Source organism: Silene latifolia, chromosome X (genome assembly GCF_048544455.1).
Source record: "Silene latifolia isolate original U9 population chromosome X, ASM4854445v1, whole genome shotgun sequence".
Lineage (NCBI taxonomy): Eukaryota > Viridiplantae > Streptophyta > Magnoliopsida > Caryophyllales > Caryophyllaceae > Silene > Silene latifolia.
Window position 1 is genome coordinate 30974280 of NC_133537.1, and position 25534 is coordinate 30999813.

Consider the following 25534-nt stretch of genomic DNA (forward strand, 5'->3'; position numbering starts at 1 on the left):
CTTAAAAGTGTAAAGAATATATAATTTTGGCGTCATGATTATGCCGTAGAAGTGACACTAAAAGCGTAGTTTTTATTATTGACGCATAAAGGCGTCAAAATTGATGACGCTAAAAAGCGTCAAAAAATAGTGACGGCCAAAATTTTGACGCTTTTAGGAAGCGTCGAGAATATAATTATTGACGCTTTTTTTGCGTCGAGAGTTGGCTTTATAAGCGTAAAAAATGCAAGGTATTTGTTGTAGTGTTACAGTCTTCATCTAAAGTTAATTTCTTGTCTGCGACCATTGGAATAGATATTGCATGGGAATCTTCCATTCTGAACTTTCTTATAAGCTCTTTGATATATTTCTCCTGATGAATCTTTATTCCCTCTTCATTTTGTTGAATTTGAAGCCCTAAGAAGAATTTTAATTCTCCCATTATACTTATCTCAAATTCCGAAGTCATCAACTCCAAGAAGTACTTGGACAGATTTCGGTTGGTTGACTCAAAAATAATATCGTCGACGTAGATTTGAATAACGAGAAGGTCAGATTCCTAAGATTTTAGGAATAGGGTTTTATCTACAGATCCTCTCTTAAATCCACTGTCAAGTAGAAATTTCGATAATCTGTCATAACAGGCCCTTGGTGCTTGCTTCAATCCATACAAAGGCCTTGTCTAATTTAAAGACATGATCTTTAAATTTGTTATCCATAAATCCAGGAGGTTGTTCTACGAAGACTTCTTCTTGTAGGTACCCATTTAGAAACGTTGTCTTGACATCCATTTGGAAGAGCTTCATTCCTTTATGAGTTGCGAATGCTATCAGAAGTCTAATAGCTTCAAGACGAGCCACGGGTGCAAAGTTCTCGTCATAATCTATTCCTTCTTGTTGATTATAACCTTGTAACACCAATCTTGCCTTATTTCGAACTATGACCCCGACATCATATAGTTTATTTCTAAACACCCATCTGGTTTCAATTACAGATCGATCCTTGGGTCTAGGAACTAAGTGCCAAACTTTGTTCCGTTCGAATTGTTAATGCTCTTCTTGCATAGCCATAATCCATTCTGATTCTGCGAGAGCTTCCTTAATATTCGTTGGTTCAATTGTTGATAGAAACGAATAAAAGGAGCAGAAATTGTTCAAGGATCGTCGCGTTTGAACACCTTTTTAATATTACACTACTACATTTAGATTCTATAGCAACACTTTGCTATTGTTGCATAATGTCATATAAATGTTGCAATAGAGTTTATGCAACACTTAATCAAGTGCTACATCAGGTCTTGTTGCATTAGGTCATTGCAACGCTTAATGCAACACTTTTTCATCTGAAGCAACACTTTTGAAAAGTGTTGCATTGGTCATGTTTATGCAACGCTTTTTCAATTGCAAAGGCAACATTTTTTATCTTCTAATGCAACATTTCTTATGTAAAAAAAGCAACACTTCCTGAACTAATGCAATACTTTTCATGTTGATAAGCAACACTTATATGAAATTAATGCAACATTTTTATTTTGGAAACGCAACACTGGTTACGTCCCAAAACAACACTTATAATAAACAAATGCAACACTAATTTATTCAAAAACAACACTTAATAAAGTGCAACGACATAAGGACTTGTAAGGCACGCAACAATTGTAATTCTCTCTAATTGTGCATTCAATTGATTCAGTCTCAAAAATATATGTCAATTACATTTAAAAAAAGGATCAAAAGTAGAACTTCGATCGCAAATGTTCAATTATTTAACTAAAACAAATATAACAAATGTTTAAATAGAACAAATAATAATTCTTAACGACTATTTGAAAGCTACTAATTATAAGTCTTCATTCTTATATTGTGAGCGTATATATGTTGCCAACCGGACAAAAAATCAACCCGTCATCATTGTTAATACCTCAAATGCAACCTGTAACATAAAAAATAGAACATTATTAGATTTGAGGATTCAAAGGCTCAATAGGCATAGATGATACGTCACACTAAATTATCACGAAATAATAAATAATGCATTAAAGAACAACTAATTAACAAGGACGTGCAGAAAATAGAGTACGTGATTGTACACAAGGTGTAGCCTATGTGAAACGTTTGAGTTTGATCTACAAAGGTAGGCTTGTCCAGCCATAATAATCACACCAAAGACTCACAGACCCTCGAGGTCTCGAGATGACTTACAGCAGCATGGTCTTGTTGTTCCCTTGTAACACCAAATCTGCTTGCAATTTCCTGAACTACATATAATCTAAAACAATAAAGTAAATAATGAATTACACAACTACTTTCATTGATATTGTTACTCTTCCGAGTGAACTCAAGTCTCCCAACAATAGTCATTATAATAGGTCAACACAACCGACGAGAAGACTCACAACATGTATTATTCCAAGCTCGTTAGAGGAGCCGGAATGGAATGGTGAATGCAGACCACACTACATGAACAACCCCGATAATTAAAGCAACAGGCTAATAATATTCATCACTAAACATATGCAATTCTTTCACAATATGTTCGGAAGTTTGCTACTCTATCATGTTTGTTAGTTTTCACTTCATATCCATTTGCTAACATATGCCTCACAAACACTTATTTTACTTAAACATAATTTTTGTTCCCATAACCTTAATAGAACTACTACTCTCATAATCTCGATCATTTGTTTAATTTTTTATTCTTTATGATGGATATTTTAATCAAAGGTAAACAAATGATTAGGACGGAGGGAGCATGACCTTTAATCAAGTCGGGAGGGGCCTGACCATGTTGACTACCTTAAGTCCATATACATTTCAGTGAAAATAATGAGCATTCGTCCCCTCGCGTCATGGTTGAGAACACTCAGAAGTCAAAACAGTATTCACACATAAGGATACGCCACTCGAATAGACGACCGAGATGGCATTAAACTCGACAGTGTTTGTCATCAATAGTAAGTGAAATAGAAAATGCCTTTCAATGACAAATACCAGCTAAGGTACCATCCAACTGCACCAATAAATAAAAAAATAAAAAGTATAAAAAGGGCTTACAATATTCTTTTCTTGCATTTCCTGAATTCAATCTGAAGCACTCAGTTGTTGTTCAACTCAAAGTCTTGACGATAGAAATACTCCAAAAAATTCTTCGTCCTCAGCACAAGCATCACGCAACAATTCCTTCGCAACATAATCAAGGATCACAACACAGTACGCCGCTAGGTTTTAACATTAATGATGATGATGACGATGATTTTCCATGTATTTTAACTTGTTCTTACCTGGAATACAACTTAAGATGATAATGATCCGCATGTTTTGAGGTGACAAAACCAGAATCTGTTTTAAGGGGAATCGAGTCGTCGTGGACATCCGTCTTTACATTTGATGGACAATCTACTAGACAAGTAGTCAACCTACACACAAAATGAAAAGGATTGTAAGATTAACTAGTGACAACTAACAATACTTAGCTACAGGTAAATAAGACCAAGAGAAGTGAGTTTTTTATATCACTCAATATAATTTGAATCTCAAAGAAACCTGGACCAAGGCAATCACAATCTGTAAGACTAAACTCAACCAACCCTACTAAAAGCTCCAGTACACAAACAAAGTCATTACTAGTTACTGAAGCATCATTAGCTGAATCAATGACAAAATCAAGCCCAAAGTAGCTAGTAATGAGATGTTTCACCATTTAAAGAGTGGGAAGCAAGCTACTTGAGAAAGAGGGGGTAACATCATTTGACTTTGGCTGTCAAAGGACGCCATTTTTACTGACATTTTCTCATCAAAATATACATTAGTCAAAATTAAAATAAGTCGGTCTAAGAATCCAGGTATACATTAGTGTATCAAGTGCATTAGTGAATAGAACAAATCGACTTTGGCTGTCAAAGGATGTCATTTCTTAATTCACGGCATCAATCAATTAAACTACAACAAAAAAGCAAAACTTTAGTGGTTCTCAATCAATGAAAATACACTATCAGTCAAATTCAACAAACTACAACCAGATATAGCAACACTTGAAATAACTGAATGAGGCATTTCAACATACAGTTGAGGTGCATTAAGAAATAACATCAATACAACTGTCACAGCATCACATGTAGGTTGACATTGTCACAGATAGAGAACAAACACTATGTCTAAACATTTACATGATCCATCATTCAAATACAATTAATGAATCATAAATCAGAAGTCACAAAACTGTAGCCTAACAGTTTAACATGAAGAATTCGATACGCTGAGGAGTAGAATGAAACCTGATAAGATTCTTGGAGGTGATCTACAATCTTTGATAGCAGCACCAGTAAAACCACCACTACTTAACCCTAGAAATAATAAAATAAATAAATTCAAAATTAATCAAAGAGGGGGATGGGGATGTAATGAAACACTAGAAATAGGATGAAAAAACCAAACTCGCTACTGCTGTTGTCGATGGAACGGGAGGACAAGAACAATCAGACAATAGTTTAGTTAACAAAGGTATATGACAACATAGACATCCACAACCATATGTGGATGCTAGTTTTCACTGATGTAGTCATGAGAAGTCTCATTTAATCTTGATTCTTGTGATATTACACTTCCACTATCAACTTTTCAATTTGACATGTCAACAACTAAATCGGCAATCAATTTTTATTTGAATATTTGATCCCTTTTATTCATCCCCTTAATTAAACAAAGTGATGGAAAGGCAATATTTGATCTGTGGACAAGGCCCTCGGGAACTGCGTCCGCGGGATCCACACCAGGCATAATCGACTCGAGGTTCTTTCGAATCGAATTAAGACAAATTAGAGTCGCCACCAAGTTTTTTGGGAACTTGGAACCGTTCAAGTCAACTTTACACCTTTCATCGAAAAGCATAAAGCCAATCGACTACGAGTGATTAAAGATAAAGACTTGTACCCTATATCACTCGATTTGAATGACTCTCGTAATCCAATGGTATTTAGACGGATCCACAAACCATAGATCTTGAGTAAGGGGTGAGGGTACGTGTTGGGAAGCCCATAAGGACACCCAACCCCGCCCGTCAATAACGGCCTCTACTAAGTCAAGTGTCGGATTTCAAACAAGGTCATAGCTACTACGATGTATGATATGCAAACGTTGTTTTAACCCTATCATGTGACAACAATTTCTATGTCGTTTTAGATGCAACTAAACTAACTTTGTCAAAGTTGTAATTTAGCATGTGGGTTGATTGATCTAGCAACATTCAAACGAAACAAACAAGGCTTGATGGGGAATGGGGGAGCCGTTGGGATCTACCTATTACAAACCAGGCATTTCATGCCGACACAACAACAAATTAAAGATACAACTCGATCTAAATACAAAGCTATACACACGACGCAATACATGGCCGTTTGGCCTAGAAAACCGTGCACAAGGGGGTGACTCACGGCCTACATGACACACGGCCTTGGGTCACTCCTCGTAATGCGTGCTTTCACTTAATCTCATCGAATTAGACATAGGGATACGCACCAAAGCATGCATTAGCATAAACCGGGCCATGTTGCTTTAAACAACATGCGGTTTACTACGCTCCTACAAGCATTGGGGAACAACCGTCTAACCAAATAAGACTAAGGTTTTTGAAGAGGTTTTGACTCGTAAAAAAGAAAACTAACTCGAAAGATTACAACCCGACGAGCAAACGATAAATTACAAGCTATCAAACGACAAAGAACAAAAGATATAAAACAAACGAGACAAAGAGAGGCATGACCAACCCCACGGCCTAAAGCCACGGCCACAGACACGGCTACCCTAGTTCCTAGGTCGGGTTCATTAGTTAGATGGATTTGCAAAGCGATACGGGAGATACATTAGAAAACGATGATAAAAAAAGGTCAGAAAGCTTCGCTTAAGATCGAGTGTTCCACACGGCCCAAAGGGGTTGAATTAGGTCAAGTCTGCAAATTAAGTTAACTCATCGAGTGTTAATAAGAAGGTGCTAATCACGCACTCTTATACTAGCGAGAAATTAGGTGAAAGAGAAAGATGCGTTCAATTATTTACAGAATTGTTAGTTGATTTTTAAAGCTATGTCGATGTACCCTAAAGTGTCTAATTAGATCATTAAATTAATTTAATGTCATCTAAATACGTCATAGGTTAACAATCAGAGGTTAAACTAACATACAACGGGTCCAAGGGTATGTCGAATTGGCCGAAATAACAAAGGGGTCAAAAGCGAAGAGCGAAGTTAGAAACTCGTTTTATTTATGCCCTACCTTGAACACGAGGATATGTAAATGAGACGGGGGTGTACGACCGACTGAAGTAGCGGTTTATTTTCCCATCTCAAGTCAACGCGGGTGTTCATGGTGGTACTTTAACTCATACTCGGACTAACTAGTTTCAGAATTAATTAGAACAATCGATAAACAAAACGAAAAAACAAACAAAAACAAGACAATAAAAAAAAACATAAAACAAACGAAATAAAAGGGAAAAGAAGAGGATTTGATGCACCCTCAACCTACATGTATCGTTGACACCGTCTTGGGTCGTAATCGATGGTAGATTTTATCTCGAGAGGCCGTCGTCGACGAAGAGCAAAGCAAACACGCGTTTTTGAAACTTTCTGGACAGCGATTTTCAAACGATGATATCTCCCTCGTTTCACGACGAAAATTCGATTTGAAAGATGTTTTGGAAACTAGAAAGAGAGGAGAACAGGAATCTTAAAGCAACCCCTGCTCGTTTTGGGTTATTGGGCACGAAAAATGAGCACAAACAGAACTGGACAGACAAGAATAAATCACAAAATGCAGAGTGTATAACACTGCTTTTTCGAGGGATTTCGTGTACTCTCAAGCGCAATTTGGCTCGTAAATCTTTGTCTAATGTGTAGATGGATGTTATGTGGTTAATTAGGAACAAGAAAATCGAGTTTTGATGGAGGTTTGATGGAGGAACGAGTTGCTTTTCGAGGAGGACACACAAACAGTTCAGTTTGTGTGTCGGTTTTGTTTAGGGTTTTTGGGAGGCAATTAGGGTGTGTTTCTGAGGTTTAAAGCTTGTGGGTGATGGTAGGATGTATGGAGAACTTAGAGGAATGAATGTATGGTGAAGGGGTGGTATTTATAAGGAGTTAAAGTAGGTTAAAAGAGAGGGAGAGGCAATCGGGCTTCATCCCGTATGGCTGCTGTCCAGCAGCTTTTGTGAGGGTTTGAGGGGAGTTTTCTTGGTGATTAAGCTAGGATAATATCGGTAGGATACTAGGGTATGGGTTAGGGTTAATGGGTACGGGTCTTGGTAGTGTTTGGAGCGGGTTTTGGGCTCGGGATTGAGCTGCCAAAACAGGGGGCTGCTCGGTTTAGTGCGGGCTGTTTGGGGCCTGTTTTGGACGAGAATTTGGGCCGTGGTTAGGGGGTTCGAACAAGGGTGGATGGGTAGAGGCTTGGGTTGGTTAGTGTACTCGAGATTCGTGCCAATTCGTAAAGGAAACGGGCTCAAAAACCGAGCTAAAAACGAGCTCAAAAAACATGCTTAAAACGAGTTTTCTTCGCTTTTAAAATCGATTTTTCAAATCAATTAACCCATTAAAATAAATGAATTTTCAAATCAAATATACTCATAAAATGATTTTTCAAATCAATTATTTATTTTATTTTCAATAAAATAAACTTGGGAAAATAAATTCAAAATAAAATAAAATAAATTGAATTCACCTAAAAAACCATAATTTAAATATCATTTAAATTAATAAAAAGAACTCACTAAAAAAAACATTAATTTAAATATCATTTAAATTAATAAAATACTGCACTAAAAAAAACATTAATTTAAATATCATTTAAATTAATAAAATACTTCATCGACGACGCCCATTCTACCTCGTAAAACGAGCTCCAAATAATGACAATGACAACTAAAGAATACATGTGTCCTATCATCATCGGGTGTTTGTCGGGTTCTCTATAAATTCCAATATCGACGGATACGGGTATTTACTGAGCCCCACTTTGATCGAGGCTTGGACAAGGCGAAAGTCAAAGTATACCCCAGGTCCCTCTCGACCGGAGGATTCTTCGGGTCGTTTATAGTCCATTAGACTTGCGTATATAAGCTCTCCAGCCATAAGAAGAGATCATACCGAAACTTTCTTTGGGATGACTCTTGCTTCGTTGTGTCAAATTATCGTCGTTGGTCATCGACCCATAAATTGCATAAATGGTGGGTTGAGCCTTATCCTTAGGCGCCTACGTATCCGTTTTTGACGGAATCAAACCCGCGTCGTAGTTCGCCGCCTGCCGACACATGCCCAAAGTTTATCATCTGCTGGCATTCGTCCGAATTCATCATCTGTTGACATTTGCCCAAAATTTATCATCTGCTGGCACTTGTCCGCATGGGACGGGACTTTCCGAGGAGGTTGCCGCCGCTTTCATCATTTGCTTTCAGCTACAGAATTCTTCCATTTCATACTCTTGTATTGGTGGATGTCATCCTTTACATCTTGATAATGGTCTCTGAAGCCAACGGCTTCAGAGCCCCCAGTTTGCAATGGCTCTAAAGTCGAAGACTTTAGAGCCCCCAGTTGAAGCATATCCTGCTATATTTGAAACACAAAAACGTACTAGCAATAATCATCACATAAGCACATTTGGATCATCGATCCTAAACTTAGATCATTTGAAAGATTGGGTCATCGACCCGAAAATTGAATTTGAAAATTTTGAATAATTGGGTCATCGACCCGAATTTTGAATTTGACATCACTTGGAATGTTGGGTCATCGACCCGAAATTTGAGTTTGAAAGACTGGGTCATCGACCCGAAATTTGAACATGTTGAAAATTTTGAATAATTGGGCTATCGACCCAAATTTTGAATTTAAAATGAATCACTTGGATGTTGGGTCGTCGACCCAAAATTTGATTTTGAACTTTGAGATTTGAACCTTGACTTGGATCATCTATCCATAATTCGCAAAAAGTTATTTGAACTTTGACTTGGATCATCTATCCGTAATTCGCAAAAAGTTTTTGAAATTTTGAAATTTTGAAATTTTGAAATATCTGGCATTTTGAATTTGAAATTTGAAATATCTGGCATTTTGAAATCGAACCTTGATGGGTGAGCATGAAATACGACTCAGACACTGTGTATGACTCGTAAACAACGTGGGCGTAGCCCTCTACCGTAAAACAAAAAAAGAAAATGAAACCGTAAGTGTGCACGGGCTATAATTCAAATGTGGACTTGTCGAGGGTAGAAATGTAAATCGGCCGTTCCGGCGCTCCCCAAAACGCGATGGATGTGCGAAAACCCGATGCATCGTGCCAAAGACTGGTGTGAACTGGGGCGGGCCTAAGAGGCGCGCGACCCGAGGCCCACACGGCTCAGAAAAAACGACACCCTAGGGGTGTCATCCTAGATGTTTCCTTCCCTTATACTTTCTATATATAAGGAAGAGCTGTATTGCCAAATTTATTCTGCTTTCCCCCAAACTGGTGCAAATAACATAAATCATTATGAATAATCTAGCGAGTGCTATGCGAGCGTGGGAGACAGACTTCACCGGGCGCAGAGAGACAAGAATTAAAGACCGCTCAATCGGCGCAATTACTTCCTTACGCCGGATCCCCTTCAACTGCTTATTTGTTGGAACACCGCCTTAGCTATTGGGATCCTTGTAACCATTTCTTTGCTTTTCCGAGGGGGAGATCGCCCTCTACCCGAAGAGTTTTTCGCCCGGGAGGATGGGATCGAGGCCATACGGCTATACCAAAATTTCATTCGGGGTGGCGTGGAACATATCTAGATCGCCTTGGCCTTTCCGGGACGGAGTCCGAGGGGATAGTTACGGTGACGAAGTCAACCTTCTTGCTATTCATCGGAAATTTTGTATCTTGCGAAACAAGATTTTTTCGGGACGTCATCGCATGCAGGCCTTTGGATTGATCATGCTACACCTTTATGTCTTCGAAGGTAGGATGAACAAGACAACTTGTGTAGGACAAGCGAAGCTTTTGTCTATTGTGTCTCAGATGGAGATGGGACATAACCCTTCCGGATTATTCTTCTTGAAACTCTCCGGGGTTTAGATGCTAAGAAAATGAACCCAGTGTCGATTGGTCGGGATGCTCCCGTCTATTGCGAGTAACAAAATCTATTCTCCCGATTTCGCATCCTTGATTAATTTTCCTTTTATCACAATTCTTGTGTTGTTGCCACGTTTTGTTGCATTCTTCCACGATTTTGTCACGATTTTGTTGCATTCCCGCCACGATTTTCTTTCGTATTCTCGCCACGATTTTCTTTGTATTCGCACGATTTTCTTTGTGATTTCGCCACGATTTTGCCATAATTCCGTTTTTTTTTTTTCCTTCTTTTTTTCTCTCTCTTTTTTTTCTTTTCTTTTCTTTCTTTTTTTTTTTTCGTCTTTTTTTTTTCTCTCTTTTTTTTTTCTTTTTTTTTTTTTTTTTCGTCTTTTTTTTTTTTTCGTCTTTTTCATGTTTTTTTTTTTTTCGGTGTGGCTTTGCGAGAGATTTTGGCTCTTCGCCCGCCGCGTGAGCCCGGCTCATATCTCGCTCGTATGCGACTATGCGTGCCAAGCGGTATGAAGACGAGCATCAAAATGACCTTGCCTATTGGCGAAACAAAGCGACAGGAGGGGAAGGTCGCCCTCTTTTTTGGTTCATGCCTTGGCTTCGCCTCAAATCCTTTACTATCCTTAGGAAGATGACAAGACCAGGACGTTTGCAACTCATCGGGTTTAGAGAGATCTATTCACATTTACCCGACCGCGTCTGCGTCGGATGGGCCATGACAAATAATTCCCAAGTGTGAGGTCATTGCGGGACGAGCAAGAGAGTGAATTCCTCTATATGTGATGATTGGCTCGAGAGGTGGCACCAAAGGCGTCTTTGGTACGTATCTGCGCGCCCTCAGACTACCTGGGTATCCCCGTCTTATACTAAATGGCTTAAAGAGAAGACCGAATCTGGTAAGGACTTGTGTCGGAAGGATGAGCTTGTCGACATCAAATATTATGACAAAAGCAGAAGCAGTCGCGACTTCTTTGTTAACGATCTTTCGCCTGCATCGGGACCTGAAGCTAAGACTGAGAAGACTCCTAAGACTGACTCACAGGCGACAGGTGTGTGGGAACGGTTGGGTTCAAAGGCACACTCGGGCTCAGCCTTAGAAGGGAGGCTTGGTCCTCGCTTGAGTGTAAAAGATAGGCTGGGCCCTCGGGAGGAAATGACGATCCCTCCTAAGAAGCGCGCTAGACAGAACGCAACTACTCCTCCTCTACAGGAGCCTCGGTCACGTGACCCAAAAGGCAAAGGGAAAAAGAAGATGTAGGAGCCTTCGACTCCAAATATATTATTTAATACTACTACTTATTATTTGTTGCTAGCTGTTTTCTTTTTTTCTTTTGAAGGATGTAATGGGCATCGCCCGATCTTTAATAAGACTTACTATCTATTAAAAAATTCCAGTTTCTGCATAAAATTTCAGCTGATCCAAATTCGTCGGATTCGCAAAGTCATTTCCATCTAGATCTGTCAGTCTGACTGCGCCTCCCGATAATATCTTCTTTACCAGGTAAGGACCGGCCCAGTTCGGCTTGAATTTTCCCCTCGGGTCAATTGGTAGTAAAGCGCGCACAGACTTTAGGACCAAATCCCCATCCTTTATTCCTCGAGGTTTCACCTTTTTGTTAAATGCCCTTTGTATCCTTTTCTGATAGAGTTGAACATGGTGTAATGCAATTAACCGTCGCTCGTCGAGCATGACCAAAGAATCATACCTGGCTTGCAGCCGATCAAACGAGGACCTGACTTTCTAACATGATCCTTAAAGAAGGTACCTCTAATTCGATAGGCTGAACTGCTTCCATCCCGTATGTTAAGTAGAACGGAGTTGCTCCAGTGGCTGTGCGAATAGACGTTCTGTATCCCCATAGTGCGAATGGTATCTTCTCCGGCCATTCGCGATAATTGTCGGTCATCTTCCTGAGAATCACAGTGATTGTCTTGTTAGCGGCTTCCACTGCCCCATTTGTTTGAGGTCGATAAGGTGACGACTTGTGGTGTTTGATTTTATACTTTTCAAGTATTACTAGCGGTTCGACTGGAAGTGAGTGCCATGGTCGCTAATGAGCTCATGCGGCACACCATATCTGCAAATGATTTCATTCTGAATGAACTTTGCTACCTGCTTTGCTTGTAGAACCTTGTATGATTTCACTTCTACCCACTTCGTGAAGTAGTCGATGGCGACTAACATGAAACAATGCCCACATTGTTCCGGATGGGTTGACCTTTCCAATAATGTCGATTCCCCATGTTGAGAAAGGCCATGGTGATGTCAAAGTATATAATGATGATGGCGGCACGTCTTTGTATGTTTGCGAAGATCTGGCAATTGTGGCAATGTTTGACATATTGGCGACAATCTGTCTCCATCGTTGTCCAATAATACCCTAATCTCATGATTTTACGAACCAGCATATGGGCATTCATGTGTGGGCCACACTCTCCGTCATGGACTTCTTCCATGACCCTTTTCGCAGTTGGTGAGTCTATGCATCGCAGAAGGATATTTTGCGCGGTCTTCTTGTACAATTGTCCGTCATTGGTTCTAACGAACTGAGCGGCTAGCATTCGAATAGTGCGCTTTCGCGGTTATCCATGTCGGGTGGATACTCTCCGATTCTTTAAATTTCAGAATAGCATGATACCAAGGTTCGGCCTCGGTTTCTTCCGTGTCTCCGATTACATTAACATAAGCGGGTGATGATCTTCGTTCGACACATATCGGCATAGTATCCATATGATCGGTATGTTGATCGAGCAGCTAGCTTTGATAGTGCATCAAAGCAAACTGGTTTTCATCTCGGGGAGGTGCACGTACTTGACATCGGCGAACAACTTTTCTAGTTCCTCGATTTTCGCTTGGTACGGAGCCAAGCTATCACTTCGGGTTTTCCACGTCCCGGCCACCTGATTAATCACTAGTGACGAGTCCCCATGTACTACAAGCTTTTTGATGCCTAACTCGAGAGCACTGTGCAAACCGAGTAGGCATGCTTCATATTCAGCCGCGTTATTAGTGACGTTAAAGTCCAACTTGATCGAAATAGGAACATGTTCACCTTCCGGTGAAATGAGTAGAACTCCTATCCCGTATCCCCTATAGTTCGATGCTCCATCGAAATAGAGGTCCCACGTATCATTGTCTATGTGAACGATATCTTCGTCAGGAAACGACCATGTATCCACAGCCTCAGTTTCTTCTATCGGGTTATCCGCCAGGAAGTCTGCAACCGCCCTTCCCTTTATCACTTTTAGCGGTACATATTTCAGGTCGAACTCGGAAAGCATTAAAGTCCATCTAGACACCCTGCCATTCAGAACCGGTTTTTCAAACAAGTATTTGATTGGGTCCATCTTCGAGTGGATGCAGACACTATGACTGAGCATGTAGTGCCGTAACTTCTTTGTCGCCCATACTAAAGCCAAACATGTCTTTTCGAGCTGAGTATACTTGATTTCATACTCCAAGAACTTTTTACTAATGTAGTAAATCGCTCTCTCCTATTTATCGACCGTCTGCGCCAGCATTGCCCCCATTGCAGTATCCGTAACTGTAAGATACAACAAAAGTGGTAACCTAGCCGTTGGTGGGCTAAGCACGGGAAGGGAAGATAGTATTTCTTTGATCTTATCGAACGCAGCTTGACAGTGATCATCCCATACGACGTGTTCCCCGACCTTCAATTTCTTGAAAATTGGCTCGCATATCATAGTTAGCCTTGCCACGAACCGACTTATATATTGGATTCTTCCCAGGAAACCTCGAATTTCCTTCTCGGTTTTCGGGTGAGGCATTTCCATTATGGCCTTTATTTTCGATGGGTCCACCTCGATGCCACGGTGGCTAACGATGTGCCCCAACAGTTTGCCGGATGTGACTCCGAATGCGCACTTTTGTGGATTCAACCTCATGTTATACTTGCGCAATCGTTCGAAGAATTTGCGTAGTGTACCAAGGTGGCCATCACGCTCCTTTGACTTGACAATCATGTCGTCGACATAAACCTCAACCTCCTTGTGCATCAAATCATGTAACAATGTTGTCGCGGTCCTCTGGTATGTAGCCCCTGCGTTTATCAACCCAAAAGGCATTACTGTGTAGCAATAGGTTCCCCATTGCGTTCGAACGCGATCTTATGCATATCTTCTTTCGCCATCTTGATCTGATTATAACCGGCGTATCCATCCATAAAGGATAGTAACGCGTGTTTTGCCGTGTTGTCAACCAGGATGTCGATGTGAGGTAATGGGAAATCGTCCTTCGGACTTGCTTTGTTTAAATCCCGGAAGTCAACACAAACCCGAACTTTACCATCTTTCTTGGGCACTGGAACGACGTTAGCCACCCGGTCGAGTATTCGACACCTTGATAAAACCAGCTTTGAGTTGCTTGTCGATTTCTTCTTTGACCTTCAGAGACCAATCTGTATGCATTTTGCGTAGTTTCTGCTTGACCGGCTTATATCCCGGCTTGATTGGGATCCTGTGCTCTGCAATTTCCCTATCAATGCCTGGCATGTCTTTGTAGGACCATGCGAAAACATCTTTGAACTCATGCAACAAATCAATGAACCCCTGTCTTTCGGTGGGACTTAAAGTAGTTCCTATTTTAGGCTCCTGTGGTTCTAAGGTTGTACCTACATTGATAGTTTCGGTATCTTCGATGATCGAAGTTTTCTGTTCGTACTCTTCCAACCCTTTTATCAACTGTAGGGGTGGTTCCATTTCTTCTTCTTCTTCTTCTTCGACCAACTGTTCATCCTCGACCCCAGTCTCAATGTCATTATTAAAACAATCATTTTCAAAGTTTGAATTGCAATGTAAGTAAGACAAGTCGTAAGCAAACTGGTTCATATTATTATTGATTTGAAATTGCGCGAAATGCGCTAACATTTGAGCCAACCGATCGAGCTCGGTGGCGAGATAGGGGTATTCGGGACAGGCCGGAATACCACCATTAGGAAAAGGTGCATAGGAAGGGAAAGCTAGGGGAGGGGTATTTTCAACACCTGACTCCTTAGACTCAATCTTAGGACCTAACTCAGACTCAGACTCAGACTCCGACTCAGACTCAGAATCGGTAACATCATCTGGCTTGAACATCTCTCCTTCTCCCGTGTCAACTTGAAAAGAAGTCCTTTGTTGTCAGTCCACTTGATTGTTTTCCGCCATCCCGTGTTGGTCCTAAGAGGATCCACATCGGTGATGAGGGTAGATGGGTCGAACCGCTCGCTCCTCAGGATCATGCTTACCAAATCTTCGTTTGGTACTGGTGACTTTTTCTCTTCACCGAAAAGGAGACCCATGGCTTTCTCGTCATCCATTGGATCCGGTTTGGTTTCTATTGGCATCACGGTCAGAATGTCTTCAGGGATGTAGTAGCAGTCTTGGAATACTTCGATTCCTGGGACCATAAGGTTCTTCTTTGGGTCAAAGATAGGTTCGGGGAAGTCCATGCAAGGGAGTTCTTCCCCAGCCTTCACGAAGTGACCGTTTAGAGTTAGGTGATACGGTCCCATTTTAATATCTCGATCTTCGATCGTTCTTCCCCTCTTTTCCCGTAGATCTTTCTCGGTGGGCTCATATCCAAGCCCGAAAGTTACTCCTTTGGCTACGGGTGGTTTCAACTTGAAAGCCTCCTCCTTTCTAGGATATAAAGAGAAACCGAAGTACTTCCCAGTTTTGAGAATCACCTCGCAGACATGACTTCCCGTATATAGATCCATATTTTCGGAGTTCAGCTCGATCATGTTGACAATCTCGAAACCACATGCGTCATTGGTAGCTTCGACCCTTACTTCGGAAGTAATGTCTCCTCTTGCTAAAGTAATTGGCGTGGCGTCAATGGTGACGGTTTTGCCATTGAGTGGGACCTTGATTTTTCGATGCAGCGTTGACGTTACGGCCTTCGCAGCATGGATCCAGGGCCTTCCCAACAATAAGTTGAAGGATGAGCATATGTCAATCACTTGGCAACTTATTTTCTTTTCCACTTGCCCAGTCTGTACTACCAGGTCGACAAGTCCACTCACTCGATGCACAGTGCCATCGAATGCCCGAACTGTCTGCGTAGTGGGGATGAAGTCATTCTTCTCCAGGCCCAGAATATGCGCCGTTTTCAGAGGGAGTACGTTGACAGCCGATCCGTCGTCAACCAAGGTCATAGGAATATGCTTGTTGAGACACACGGTAGCAATATAGAGGGCCAGGTTATGTCGAGGCCCGAACGGTGGCAGATCTTCGTCGGAGAATGTCACAGCGTTGGTAATCTGAGGCCGATTCTGGGCGATGTGAGTGACCATGTCCGCAGGATTAGTATTCGACGACACGGTCATGTTCATCAAAGCTTGTAACAAAGCCTGACGATGTTCGAAAGAGCTCAGGATAAGTTGCCAGATAGATACGTCGGCCTTAGTCTTTTGGAGTTGCTTGATGAGGGAAGCCTCGGAGGTCGACCCTTCACCAAGAACTTCGACCACTACCGGCTCTTTGAGAGGCGTCTTGTTCGGGGTATCTTTAGCTTTCTCCACACGATACGGGCGTCCGGATCTAGTCAAATGGTTTGACTCTAGGGCATCTTGCCTCACCTTTAAGATTTCTTCTTGGGTGTGAGGAATTGTCGCACCTTTGACGAGGTAAACATCATCCTCGTCATCAGCCCCAAACGCCATTGATTTCATTGCCGCTTCGGAGTATGTAAGGAGTACAATCGACAACAAAATCCCCGAATGTAATCTCGTTTCTCGAGCTTGGTAGGAATTCGGAGCAATCTACGAATATTCTTCCGACGAAAACCCCTTTTAGACGACATGGGCGAATCAAGTGAGAGTAATCGACACTATCTTCGGTAGAGACAAAGTTAGTGTGGTCGCCAAACGGATTGGTGACGTTGTTGGGCTTTATGGCCGGGATTGGGAGCGTTCCGTTCTCAATCATATCTTGAATTTCGTGCTTTAGTCTAAAGCACCTTTCAGTATCGTGTCCCTTCCCTTGATGAAAGGCACAGTAGGCATTCGGTTTATACCATTTGCCTTGTTGTTCAGCAGGTGGATCCGGAGTTGGACCAATGGGCTTCAACTTTCCTTGGGCCATGAGCCTTTGGAGAGCATAGGCGTAAGTGCACCCGATATCGGTGAATACCCTCGGAGCTTGGCGCGGAGGCCTTTTTGACTGTCCATCTAAGAGATTGACAGTTTCAACAAAGTGAGCTGCTGCGGGCGCTTTTGCTTTAGATGACGAAGCCCCTTGGTATCCCTTTGGCTTCTCGGCAAACAATTCGGACATCGTCCTCTACCTTTATCCCGATCCTTATCAATTCTTTGAAAGAACCAAAATTTTGGTATTTCAGAGCATTACGGTAAACAGGTTGTAAATTCTTCACGAACTTATCTACCATTTCAACTTCATCAGGCTTCTTAGCTAACTTCACGCTTTCAGTGCGCCATCTTGCGAGGAATTCAGTAAAGCCCTCTTTCTCCTTTTGCGTCATAACCTCCAAAGTTCTTATGTTGGTTTGAATCTCAACATTGTCAGCATAGTGCTTACAGAACTCCACCGTAATATCTTCGAAAGTGGGGAAGTTCTTAAGGTCAAGATTGTAGAACCACGCCTTCGGGTGTTCTCCCAGAGATTGGGCAAAAATTTCAGAGAGCATATCAGCAGGTACTCCCTTCAGTGCTAAGTACCCTTTATAGGCCTTAACATGGTGGACTGGATCTTCAGTGCCTTTGAACTTTGGGATGTCAGTGAGTACCATGTTCGTGGGCAACTTATCCTGAACTGGGGCATAGGCCCTAGCATTCTCATAGTGAATGTTCTTCCCCTGGGAGAGCTTCAAACGGTCCTCAATGAACTTGAACCGTTTCTCCAGATCAGTCAGAGGTGGGGCAGATGAAGCGGAGTCTTCACCCAGCTTGGATTCGATTGCATCCATTCGGGTCATCATGAGGTTCACGGCCTCAGTAAGCTTGTTAACAGCATCTTCCATTGCTTGACGTTGGGTTTTTGGCGGCCTTTCTACAAGAAAACCCCGTACTGAGTCAATATTTAAAGTAAGAGCCCCTGCACACTTAAGGACATGACCCCAACTTGACTCAAACAAAGACTCGACTTGAGATTGATTAAACAAGGGTTCGACTCACGGTTTGATTGAGACATCGGTTCACTTTAGACTCGACAAAACGACATGACTCAAACTGTCATAACTCGATTCTAAACTGGACTTGGTGTGACTAAACCCGTGATTGGGCTAACATAGCCCATGGGTTCGTGTGAAACGTCCATAAGGGCCTAGCTTGGACGTTTTTTGTGGACTATCCTAGACCAAAAGGTCGACCAACATGACTCAAAGCCCAAGAGGTGAGCTTGGGTGACCCAACAAGGTCGTGTTCTAGACTCTTGGAATGAAAAAAAAAACGTCTAGCCTAACACGGCCAGGACCCGGACATGACTCGACGCATTTCATGCTTGGTTGAGGTTCGAGAAACATTTTGGATCGGATTTGAAAAAAACAAAAGGTTGATTCGAAAATGAGATTTGAAATGGGCAAAGATGCCGCTATAAAAGCTCATTTTGGGCTGAAAATTCTAGTCCTATTTGGGCAAAGATTCCGCGTTTTTAAAACCATGCTATTTTGAAAGTAAATTGTTCAAAAGTTCGGTTTTGAAAAGGACATGGGAATTTTCGAAAAAAGACTTGGGAAAACAAATTGCACATTGTCATTCTCATGTTATAAGGATGTATGCTCCTAGACATCTCTAAGTCTCGGCAAGTCTTCTACAAGAAGGTCTATGCCCTCCATCCTTTTGCGGTCTTATAGAGCAAGGTGTCTTAAGGTAAAGTACCTAGAAGATCGTCCCCACCATCAAGAACCACGCGAGGCGAAGTGGAAGCGAGCAATGTGCAGCTTCCTGGCATAGTGGGACGCCGCCCCCACGCATCACGAAGAAACGCTGGGACGGCCCGGGCAAGTCCTTAGGGGTTTATGCATGAATCGTAGCACTATGAGTAATGTTTTACTTTCCAACACTTTCTTTTCAAGTTTCACCTCGGAGGAAAAGACCCTAGAAACAAAGTGTAACTAGTCCTCTTTTCCCCAGCGGAGTCGCCAAACTGTGGACAAGGCCCTCGGGAACTGCGTCCGCGGGATCCACACCAGGCATAATCGACTCGAGGTTCTTTCGAATCGAATTAAGACAAATTAGAGTCGCCACCAAGTTTTTTGGGAACTTGGAACCGTTCAAGTCAACTTTACACCTTTCATCGAAAAGCATAAAGCCAATCGACTACGAGTGATTAAAGATAAAGACTTGTACCCTATATCACTCGATTTGAATGACTCTCGTAATCCAATGGTATTTAGACGGATCCACAAACCATAGATCTTGAGTAAGGGGTGAGGGTACGTGTTGGGAAGCCCATAAGGACACCCAACCCCGCCCGTCAATAACGGCCTCTACTAAGTCAAGTGTCGGATTTCAAACAAGGTCATAGCTACTACGATGTATGATATGCAAACGTTGTTTTAACCCTATCATGTGACAACAATTTCTATGTCGTTTTAGATGCAACTAAACTAACTTTGTCAAAGTTGTAATTTAGCATGTGGGTTGATTGATCTAGCAACATTCAAACGAAACAAACAAGGCTTGATGGGGAATGGGGGAGCCGTTGGGATCTACCTATTACAAACCAGGCATTTCATGCCGACACAACAACAAATTAAAGATACAACTCGATCTAAATACAAAGCTATACACACGACGCAATACATGGCCGTTTGGCCTAGAAAACCGTGCACAAGAGGGGGGTGACTCACGGCCTACATGACACACGACCTTGGGTCACTCCTCGTAATGCGTGCTTTCACTTAATCTCATCGAATTAGACATAGGGCTACGCACCAAAGAATGCATTAGCATAAACCGGGCCATGTTGCTTTAAACAACATGCGGTTTACTACGCTCCTACAAGCATTGGGGAACAACCGTCTAACCAAATAAGACTAAGGTTTTTTGAAGAGGTTTTGACTCGTAAAAAAAGAAAACTAACTCGAAAGATTACAACCCGACGAGCAAACGATAAATTACAAGCTATCAAACGACAAAGAACAAAAGATATAAAACAAATGAGACAAAGAGAGGCATGACCAACCCCACGGCCTAAAGCCACGGCCACAGATACGGCTACCCTAGTTCCTAGGTCGGGTTCATTAGTTAGATGGATTTGCAAAGCGATACGGGAGATACATTAGAAAACGATGATAAAAAAAGGTCAGAAAGCTTCGCTTAAGATCGAGTGTTCCACACGGCCCAAAGGGGTTGAATTAGGTCAAGTCTGCAAATTAAGTTAACTCATCGAGTGTTAATAAGAAGGTGCTAATCACGCACTCTTATACTAGCGAGAAATTAGGTGAAAGAGAAAGATGCGTTCAATTATTTACAGAATTGTTAGTTGATTTTTAAAGCTATGTCGATGTACCCTAAAGTGTCTAATTAGATCATTAAATTAATTTAATGTCATCTAAATACGTCATAGGTTAACAATCAGAGGTTAAACTAACATACAACGGGTCCAAGGGTATGTCGAATTGGCCGAAATAACAAAGGGGTCAAAAGCGAAGAGCGAAGTTAGAAACTCGTTTTATTTATGCCCTACCTTGAACACGAGGATATGTAAATGAGACGGGGGTGTACGACCGACTGAAGTAGCGGTTTATTTTCCCATCTCAAGTCAACGCGGGTGTTCATGGTGGTACTTTAACTCATACTCGGACTAACTAGTTTCATAATTAATTAGAACAATCGATAAACAAAACGAAAAAACAAACAAAAACAAGACAATAAAAAAAAAACATAAAACAAACGAAATAAAAGGGAAAAGAAGAGGATTTGATGCACCCTCAACCTACATGTATCGTTGACACCGTCTTGGGTCGTAATCGATGGTAGATTTTATCTCGCGAGGCCGTCGTCGACGAAGAGCAAAGCAAACACGCGTTTTTGAAACTTTCTGGACAGCGATTTTCAAACGATGATATCTCCCTCGTTTCACGACGAAAATTCGATTTGAAAGATGTTTTGGAAACTAGAAAGAGAGGAGAACAGGAATCTTAAAGCAACCCCTGCTCGTTTTGGGTTATTGGGCACGAAAAACGAGTACAAACAGAACTGGACAGACAAGAATAAACCGCGAAAACAGAGTGTATAACACTCTGTTTTTCGAGGGATTTCGTGTACTCTCAAGGGTAATTTGGCTCGTAAATCTTTGTCTAATGTGTAGATGGATGTTATGTGGTTAATTAGGAACAAGAAAATCGAGTTTTGATGGAGGTTTGATGGAGGAACGAGTTGCTTTTCGAGGAGGACACACAAATAGTTCAGTTTGTGTGTCGGTTTTGTTTAGGGTTTTTGGGAGGCAATTAGGGTTTGTTTCTGAGGTTTAAAGCTTGTGGGTGATGGTAGGATGTATGGAGAATTTAGAGGAATGAATGTATGGTGAAGGGGTGGTATTTATAAGGAGTTAAAGTAGGTTAAAAGAGAGGGAGAGGCAATCGGGCTTCATCCCGTATGGCTGCTGTCCAGCAGCTTTTGTGAGGGTTTGAGGGGAGTTTTCTTGGTGATTAAGCTAGGATAATATGGGTAGGATACTAGGGTATGGGTTAGGGTTAATGGGTACGGGTCTTGGTAGTGTTTGGAGCGGGTTTTGGGCTCGGGATTGAGCTGCCAAAACAGGGGGCTGCTCGGTTTAGTGCGGGCTGTTTGGGGCCTGTTTTGGACGAGAATTTGGGCCGTGGTTAGGGGGTTCGAACAAGGGTGGATGGGTAGAGGCTTGGGTTGGTTAGTGTACTCGAGATTCGTGCCAATTCGTAAAGGAAACGGGCTCAAAAACCGAGCTAAAAACGAGCTCAAAAAACATGCTTAAAACGAGTTTTCTTCGCTTTTAAAATCGATTTTTCAAATCAATTAACCCATTAAAATAAATGACTTTTCAAATCAAATATACTCATAAAATGATTTTTCAAATCAATTATTTATTTTATTTTCAATAAAATAAACTTGGGAAAATAAATTCAAAATAAAATAAAATAAATTGAATTCACCTAAAAAACCATAATTTAAATATCATTTAAATTAATAAAAAGAACTCACTAAAAAAAACATTAATTTAAATATCATTTAAATTAATAAAATACTTCACTAAAAAAAACATTAATTTAAATATCATTTAAATTAATAAAATACTTCATCGACGACGCCCATTCTACCTCGTAAAACGAGCTCCAAATAATGACAATGACAACTAAAGAATACATGTGTCCTATCATCATCGGGTGTTTGTCGGGTTCTCTATAAATTCCAATATCGACGGATACGGGTATCTACATGATCCCTTTTATGCAAAGTTTACAAACAGTGAGTAGAGAGATCACAAAACAAAAACAAGCAACGAAAATTCGTTCAAAGCACAGGGATACAATTTATAGACAGGAAAGGCAACAATTCCTACAGATACAATAATGCAGAATCATAAGTAGACAACAGGTGAGCAGCTATTCAGATGGTTATGATACCACGAAGTAGACGAGTTTTTTGATTGTAAACACATTTGGGCACACATTTGGAAATGGTGAATTGTGCAGTTATGTTCCTGAATTATCATGAGAATCATAATTCACAATATGTTCTGAATTATCAATTCCCATGTATAGCTATAATACTAGATTGGTAGTGCAGCAGGTAAACACAATCTCATTATCAATTCGTATTATATATATATTAATCTGAGAAAAGATTCAAATGAATTAACGAATGACGATAATTAAAATTAAAATAAAAATAAAAGCATGAAGTAAAAGCATGAAATACTTAGGAATTAGGATATGCCGCCCTCTTTTCCCCTAATTTCGTACTACCAGCACCGCCGCCGCCAGTGGGTTTGATAAAACAATCCGCAACCTATCAACACTTGAGAGGCTTTAGAGTGACTATTAGTCACAGGGCTTTTCTAATAATGTTGCAGATTGATAAAACTTAGTTCCTTCTAAGAGTCATTCCGAAAAAGTAGAAGAATGGAAACGAGGAAGGAGCAACATTGTTAGCGTAATTAACTCCAGAAATCATCTCCTTTACTCAAGTCATTAGTAGAAAACGAATTATCCCCAAATTGAAATCAAATTTATATTAATTGAAAGACCTAACCCTAATACTTAATCGTACCCTAACATGATAAAAATAATTGAATCCCACAACACAAACATCATACAAAACCAAAAATTCAGTGAAAAATGTAAACAAAAACCTTGAAAAACATATGAATTGTGATAACTTTAAAAATAATTGAGTTAAAGAATCATACCTGATTAGGGATTGCGAACTGGAAGGTGACAAATCGCGTCGAGATGGTTGTGGATCGTCGGTGACTAGGTGTCTGTCGACGATAAGACGGTTGTTGTCGATGAGAGGTTGGCGGTAATTAGGTTGTCGTGGGTCATGACTCATGAGAAGGTTTTGGGTGTGATTGTGTGAATAAATAATGATAAGCTGCTTGTGAATGGTCGTATAAGAGTATAAACACGGCTCTTTCAATAACCGTTGCCTTTTATTTTCTTTTATACATTTGGCTTCGGTTCTTTGCCAATGACCGTAGCCTTTTACAATAGGCTACGGTTATTTGCAACAACCGTAGCCTTTTCAACTTGCCTAATGTCATTTTTTTACTAGTGGATGTGAATGAATGAATGACTGAATGAAGAAGACGGTGTGAAGGAATGAAGGAATGAGAAGGAATGAAAAAATTTTTGGCGGTGGATGTGAATGAAGAAGACGGTATGAATGAATGGTTGCAATTCCCAAAATAAAAAAATGGCGCAATTTCATTTTGACATGAAAAAATTTGAAGGCGCAAAAACTAAAAATGAAAAAAAATTTAGAGGGAATATACTTATGTGACATAAGTGTTGCTCAAGTGTTGCGACAAAATGCAACATTTGTATAAGAACGTTGCACTTATAGTAATATATTGCAACACTTAATTTAAAGTGATGCCCTATGTAAGTAAAAGTAACATTTTTAAATAAAGCGTTGCTTAATTAACTAAAACTTGCAACACAAACCGTAAGTGTTGCACACGAAATGTTGCATTATGTCTACTTTTGTAGTAGTGTTGCCAAATAGAACTTGATTCTCTGTAAAAATAGAACTCTAATTCGCTGCATAAAATCAACCCAAAAACTTATCAAAGCAAGTACGATTGATTTGGGGATTAGGGTTTCGAAAAATTGGGACGCAAGGCAACGATGGAGAGCGACGTACTTGAGGCTGGTGAGCGGCGATGGGATGCTATCGGTGGTTGCAAGGTGGCTGCTATCGGAGGTTGGCGAACGAACGAGCGAGTGGTTTTGTGTGAAGAATGAAAGGCTATATTAGTCTTTCTTATTGTTTGAGGGTTCTAGAGATTTATATGACGAGTTAATAAATGTAGATAACGGTTCACAAAATCTCATTATAGACGGCACATATCCGTCTATAACTAAAGACGGACCAAATACAATACCACATTTCTAGTAGGACAAATAACAAGTGGGGTGGTGGGGGCCAAAAATGTTACCACTTTCAAGCTATTTGACCTATCTTTAGCTATAGACAGATATATCCGTCTATAGCAAGACTAGCTGATAACGGTTAATATGGAAGGCGTTCTCTACTCTTTTTTTACATAACGCTTATCTAACAAAAGCGTTCTCTTAATTTCTATAGACCGGCTATCTAATTTGACCGTTCTCTATTACCCGTTACTTATTCCTATTGTTGTAGTAGTGACATCAGGTTTCTAAAACTCTGATGTTTATAAAGTGATGTCCATAACGCTTTTTGTAGTAGTGAATGTTGCTATTGTTGCTTAAAGTGTTGCGACAAAATGCAACATTTGTGTCAAAACGTTGCATTTATAACAATACAATGCAACACTTCTCTTAAAGTGATGCCCTATATCAATAAAAGCAACATTTTTGAATAAAGTGTTGCATGATTAACTAAAATGCAACATGAAAAACAAAGTGTTGCAGATGAAATGTTGCATTACATCAATTTTTGTAGTAGTGTTACCAAGTATGCTTTCCATAGGGTGTGAACTCTTATATTTCCATTTTGTTGAAGTACTTGGTTCTTCAGCATTTGAACTTGATCCAACTTCATTTGGCTTAGAATTTAAGGACGTTCCTGTAACACCCCCATACTCCAAATGCCTTACCAGGACCACTCAGGTATAAAGCTATTACCATCTCGGTTTCCCGGGGCAATGATAATCAAAAGACAATAGAGAAACAACGTTTAAATAGTATAAAGTTTAAAGTGAATACAATCCAAAAACCAAACTGCCAAAAACGGATTACATGTTCATAAGCTAACTGTCTAAATAACTAAACAAATGTCTGATAAACTACTCAAGCTACAGCGGAAGACTCTATCA

General features: G+C 40.6%; 1 long non-coding RNA gene across 5 annotated transcripts; it reads right to left on the minus strand.

Moving 5' to 3' along the window:
• Nucleotides 1–1463: 1463 nt before the first annotated feature.
• Nucleotides 1464–23640, minus strand: LOC141621318 (uncharacterized). Of its 5 annotated transcripts, none has more exons than XR_012532222.1 (6): nt 23423–23640; nt 22933–23040; nt 4253–4321; nt 3260–3394; nt 3033–3158; nt 1482–1911 (listed from the first exon to the last, which is right to left on the minus strand). It is a non-coding gene; the product is annotated as an uncharacterized LOC141621318 (long non-coding RNA). The 5 variants fall into 5 exon arrangements; XR_012532223.1 differs by having other exon boundaries at nt 1483–1911; nt 22933–23031; XR_012532221.1 differs by having other exon boundaries at nt 1486–1911; nt 22933–23022.
• Nucleotides 23641–25534: the final 1894 nt, after the last annotated feature.